Source organism: Ceratotherium simum, chromosome 33, assembly GCF_057802395.1.
Source record: "Ceratotherium simum simum isolate JZ-2026a chromosome 33, ASM5780239v1, whole genome shotgun sequence".
Taxonomy (NCBI): domain Eukaryota; kingdom Metazoa; phylum Chordata; class Mammalia; order Perissodactyla; family Rhinocerotidae; genus Ceratotherium; species Ceratotherium simum.
This window is the reverse complement of record NC_141932.1, coordinates 19,713,615-19,719,775: the sequence shown is the minus strand read 5'-3', so window position 1 is coordinate 19,719,775 and position 6,161 is coordinate 19,713,615.

Sequence of the window (6,161 nt, the reverse complement as noted above, 5' to 3'; positions counted from 1 at the left end):
CATCTGGGCCAGGCTCCACTGGCAGGTTTCTGCTTCCCGAGGTCTTCCTCATGTCCACCCTTGCCAAAACAACAGAAAACAGGTTCTTTTCCCATTTCAAAATGCTTTACCACAACTTATATAATGCCTAGGGAGGTACAGATAATTCTAAGAAGTTTTGGGAAAACAATTTGGCAATATTTATCAAGAGTCCAAGCAACTCTTTGACCAAATTATCTATTCACTTTCATAAATATAGCCCAGGAAATAACTAGAAATGCAATATAAACATAATGCAAAAAGATGTTCATCATAGCGATATTTAAAAGAGGAAAAACTTAGAAATAACCCAGATGTCAAATAATAGGGAAATTATTTTAAAAGCTATGAATTATAGATTAATATAATGTTATAGTCATTTTCTAAATGTTTGTTAAAATTTTAATAATATGAAAATTCATAACAAGTGAAAAAACATCAGCATACAAAGTTGTATACACAGTATGATCTCAATAAGTAGAAAAATGGGCCAAAGAAAAGTCTAAACATACCTATGTCTCCAGGTGGTGTGATAAGGGGAATCTTTTCCTCTACTTTACAAAATTTCTATAATAAGCATGTATTGCTTATATAATCAGAAAAAATATATTTTTTCTTAAATATATGTCCTCTTGTGGACCTCAAATTAGTGGAGTACCTGATGCATATTAGGAACTTAATAAACTTGTGTTGAATTAACTACTTAGAAGACGTGAGCTCCTATTTGTTGTCTGAGGAACATGGAGCAGAGAAAGTTAACTGCTCTTAGAATGAGGAGGCCTAGATTTGAAAGACGGAGAAATTACAGCCTCTCCTCATCCATAAAATGGAGGGAGCACCTACCTAACCTCCCTCAGGAGACTCTGGTGAGAAGAAAATGAGATGTTGCCTGTGAAACTATTTTGTAAATTGGAAAACTCTAGACAACATCTAAAGATGAACAATAAGAAACTCCTGTTATTGTTGCTCTTCCCATTTTATGGCAGAACAGGAATGATATAAACCTGAAGCCCAACAAATAATCACTCCTTTCCTGGAATAGTTTACAATTTCCCACTTCTCCAGGTGCCCCAAGGCGAGTGTCTCCTGGGAGGCATCTTGCAGAACTCAAATTGTTATAGAGTTATAATGTGTCAAAGTCCCTAACATACATGAAGACCTTCCCTACTTACAACAGGAGTCTCTTACAAGAGGCAGTAAGAAGTTTCATGCCTGATATTGCACTGGATTCCTAAATAATACCTCTACCTCCAGTTTCTCCTTCCAACTAATTCTGCACCTTATCATCAAAATAATCTTCCTGTATCATAGAATCATAGACTCCTTCCCTAGAGAAACTCCTTTACAATCACATTGTCCAAACTCCTTACTTTAAAGATGAAGGACCTAAGGCCCAGAGAGGTTAAAAGAATAAGTGGCTGAATCAAGGTCATAATATTAATGTCATTTCCCTCCTCAAAAATCTTCAGATAAATCCCAAACTCCTTAGCGTGGCATTCAAAGCCCTTCACAACAGCCCCAACCTACCTATTGAACCTCATCTCCCTCTAGTCTCTCCCACAAACCCTTGGTTCCAATCCATCTGGTTTCTTCCCCATCCCTAAACTTATGCTGCTTGGCCTCATCTCAGATGTTTCCCAGGAATGCCCCTCCACCTTCCTCTCCAACCTCTGCACATTCACAAGGTGCACTTGTTCACTTAAGCCTTCTCTGACCGCTTGGCCCATCGGCAGCTCTCCTACCTCTGAACTCCCAAAGCTCTCACTGTCCATTACACCTGATGACCTGCATTATAGAATGTGCAGTCCTGACATTGTGATCTATATATTTACTTGTCTTATCACCTCTCCCCCGACCCAGACAATAACCTCCTTAAAGATGCCGGATTGTATTTTATGTTTCTCCACATCCCCCACTGCACCTACCCATGGCTGACAACATTTACCTAGCACCTAAGGCATGTAAGTTGCTGTTTTAGGTGCTTCGTTTATGTTATTTCACTTGATCCACACAATTTGCTCACAAACTTGAAAACTGAGGCTCAAAGAGATGAATAAATGGCCAAGATCACACAACTAAAAAGTGGCAGAGCCATGATGGGCAACCCAGGCCCCTCAGCCTCCAAAGCCTTTAGCCCTAAGCCATGCTGCTTCTAGCCCAGCCAGTGCCTGGAATGGGGCAGGTGTGCCAGAACTGCTCACTGCTGACGGAGACATTCCCAGAACCAGGCAGAGAGCCAAGGTACGCATGACAAGGAAACAGAGCCACCTTGATACTCCCTCCTCTGAAGCCCACATCTGGGTTTCCCTGGGTCCCTGCAGGGTCTCCTTAGCTTCCTGGCATTAACCCTTCACCCTGTGCCAATCTAGGCAGCAGCCCCACTCTGTTCCACAGGCGGCTTATCTGGGAGCCCTGACCAAATGGGTAAGACATCAGGAAATGAAAATCCAGATTCCTCTGAAGCAGAGTCAGAAAAGTGATTCTTGAGCAACTGGCTCACTGCGATGGAACCCTCCCTATGGCCACCCAGTTTCAGCTCCTGTATTTTCCTTTCCAGGGCCTGTCAGGCAACTTTGTGATGGCAGGGACAAGACTTTTGTCAATAAGCCCTGTCCTACATCGCTAGGTGGGAAGAAGCCCTGACCTTCTTCCGTGGGGTCAAACCCCAGGTCACCAGGAGGACCCATGTCTCTCCCTGCCTCACCCCTGACCCAGGGCCACATCTTCCACATGCCCAAGTGGAAGCAGGCGTCTCAGATCTGGTGGTAACAGCTACCATTTATTCAGTACCTACTGTGTGACAAGCATTATGCCGGTGTTTCAAATGCTTATCTCAATTAATTCCTGTTAGCATTCTGTGAACTACACAGTCTAGTGCAGCAGGTAAGGATACAGGGTCGAGGTCGAACTGTTCAAGTTCAGAATCCCAGCTCCACCACTTATAAGTTACATTAACTTGGGCCTGCTAAATAACTTCTCTGTGTCTCAGTTTCCTCATCTGAAATATGACTACACTAGTACTTAATTCCTAGAAAAGTATGAGGATTAACTGAATTAATAAGTGTAAAGTGCTCAATACATGATGCTATTACTATAACTATTATGAGGGCATCATCTCCACTTTAGAGATGTATCAACCGAGTCTTAGAGAGCCTAAGTCAATTACCAAATTCACCCAGTTAATAAAAAGGACAAAGCAAGGATTTATATTGAGGTCTGGTCTACCTGACTCCAAAGGCACATGGACACCTGACACTCCCACAGTGCTTGAAACCTCCCTCTGTCTCTCCTCTCTCTGTCTCTGTCTCTCTCTATCTCTGTTTTCTCTCTTGCTAAACTGTATTTAGGGAGCAGCTGGGCTGAGTACAAGAGCTACAAGCTTAGGACCAAGGTTAGAAAGTTCCCAGGGGGTCATCCTGGAAAAGCTAGAAAATGTGCAGGGCCCAGAGTCAGCCCCCCTAAGAACATGTGGGGTCTGGGAAAAATGTCCCTCATTCTCCCCCAGTCATTTTGCACAAAATGACATCAGGCTAAAATAAATATCAAAAGGCAGTATTGAAGGGGAAAAGAGAAGTTGCACAAAGGAGACAACACAAAGCCTTAGCAGAATGGGTTTTTTCAACAGGAAGGGAGTGTCCCCATCCCAGCTGATTTAGTGCCTCGGTATCGCAGAGGGGATGGCAGCTTTGTGGTGGAGTGGATACAAACTTAGTATGGGAACCTTAGACAATATTTGGCACCACTTGATCTGAGCATTTTTGCACATCTTTCTCTCTGCCCCACACCTTAGCTACTGCCCAACCTCCTGGAGTCTGAACAGAGGGAAGTAACTTCAGTTCCCTAGAGACAATTCCACAAGACACTTCCATAATTCCACAATTCCACAGGCTTCAAATTGCCCTGCCTGTCACTGCTAATGTTCTTAAGAGTAGCTAACAAAGCCTGTTTCCAGTCCCTCAAGGAAAAACACTCATTCTGCTCGTACTCTGGGAATGCTGGAAGGCATGCTATTGTAGCTTGAGGAGCCACAGAGACTGAGCTGAGGGAGCATCCAGAGTTTGCCATCCCCACCACATCACCTACCACAGCAGCATTCCCCTAGGAAGCCCAGTTTCCTATTCCCATGGTCACCGTGCTCCTGAAAAAAAGAGGAGTCCAGAAGTGCAAGGAGCTGGACCCTGCCCCACTCTCCTCCATCAGACGCTCCAGCATCTCACCTCACCTATCCAGTTCTGAGGGTCCCCAAAGGCTACATGTGGAAGACAGAGTTGGTGCACTGAGGGAATTAGGCCCAGAAAGCCTTGTTCAAGAAAAACAACTACTAGCTCTGAGAATAGGGGACTGAATTTCATTTATCTTTAGAAAATTCAGCACTTGGCACTTGCAGTACGTAGAGTGACAGTATCAGTGAGAATTAAATTTGCTTTTACAAAGGTTGGAATGCCTAAATATTGGATAGAAACAAGACTTTCAAATATGACCTGTTGCTGCTTGCTTGTCAACATGCCTCCTAATCTTCACCACAGAAACAGGACAGGTACCTCTGCCACAGAGGCTCTCCAAACCCCCTGGGTCCTACTCACAAATCCAAAGGGTGGTGATGGCTAAATAATCAACATCTAATTTCACTGAGAACTGATCTTAGACTATTGAGGAGAAGGTCTGGTGTTTCATCCTCCACCTCTCCACATCCTCACACATTACACACCCCAAGAATAAAACAAGGTGAATTTCAGACCGGAGTTAAGGAAATTTCTAACATATTTTCAATCAGCCCTCTGACAACACAAGTTACCAGTACATTGCGCAAAGCGGAAACACAAAGAGAAAACCCAGCTCCTGGGTGCTTCCTCTCGGCTTCAACTGCCCAAGTGACCACACACTGACCCACAGGCGCACACCCAGGCCAGGTAGTACACTCGTGCACATTCATAGCACCAACTCCTAAACTCTCTAAAGTGGCAGCAACATACAAGACATTAGGACACCACATGGGTTCACATATGTGTTATGTGGCCCCCAGAACAATATTAAGAATATAACCCCACCGCACCCTTCACCATCTATGAATGCTGGGAGCTAGAGGCGTGCACATGTGTCTCCCCTGTGCCCTGTGACTTCTTATCAGGCTCTATGGGAAAAGAAGAAAACATGGGCTTAAGCAGAGACCCCCCCGATGGCTATGAGAATTTCCTGTTATTTGTTTCAGGGACCCACCAGCAGCAAACAGCCCAGGGAGAGTTACCAAATAATCATAGCCCACTCCAGAAACTGAATGTGATGGTCCGGGGTAGGTTCCCATTGGAGGGGAGGTGGGGAGGGAACAGGAGGGGAAGTCCTATCATGCAAAACACTTGAGAAGTCTGTGCAATGGCTGGGAACCTACCAAGTTGGCCCTCCTTCTCCAGGGCCAAAGGGGGCTCCAGGCTCCAGAGACTCTCCTCACCCACACCCACAGTGGGCATCTTCAGGCCACGGAAACACAGAGCTGTGCAGGAGGAGGCACAAACAGAGACTCTCACAACCTGCTTATTTGGGGAAGAGCAGGCACATGAGCCAAAAAGAAGCATTCAGGGCTCTGCCCCCACCTGCTCCTGCCATACCACTGCTGCTAATCATAGAAATCAGAACTTGAGAGCAGAGGGAACATGAAAAGATTATCTCACCCAAATCCAACAAATTGCAGATAAGAAATTCAAGTCCACAGTGCATGAGTGACTCTCACATGGTAACAAAGGAAATTGGTAGCTTAGCTGACACAAGAACCAGTTCTCCTCACTCCCAGCCTAGGGCCCCCATCTCTGGATCTCCCCAAGGCCACAGTGTGTGAACAGCCCCAAAAGTGAACTGTATAAAACTCTCCGTTGTCCTCATTCAAGGTAGAGGGTGTAAGTGGATTCAGCCCCTGCAAACTTGCCAGTGGATGAGAGAAAGGTCTGTATTTACTCCTGTTTATCTGCATCACCTGGCTCCAAGTCCTTAGGAAGATTAACCCTCCATTTCAGAAAAAGATGGGGGATGTGTGCAGACCCACTGTGGTGGAGTGATGGGATTTCCACTTCACATCTCAGGCTGCAACTCCACTCTCCCCACCACTGCTCTCAGCATGAAAGCAGCTAAGCCATGGAAAGTTCTCCTCCATG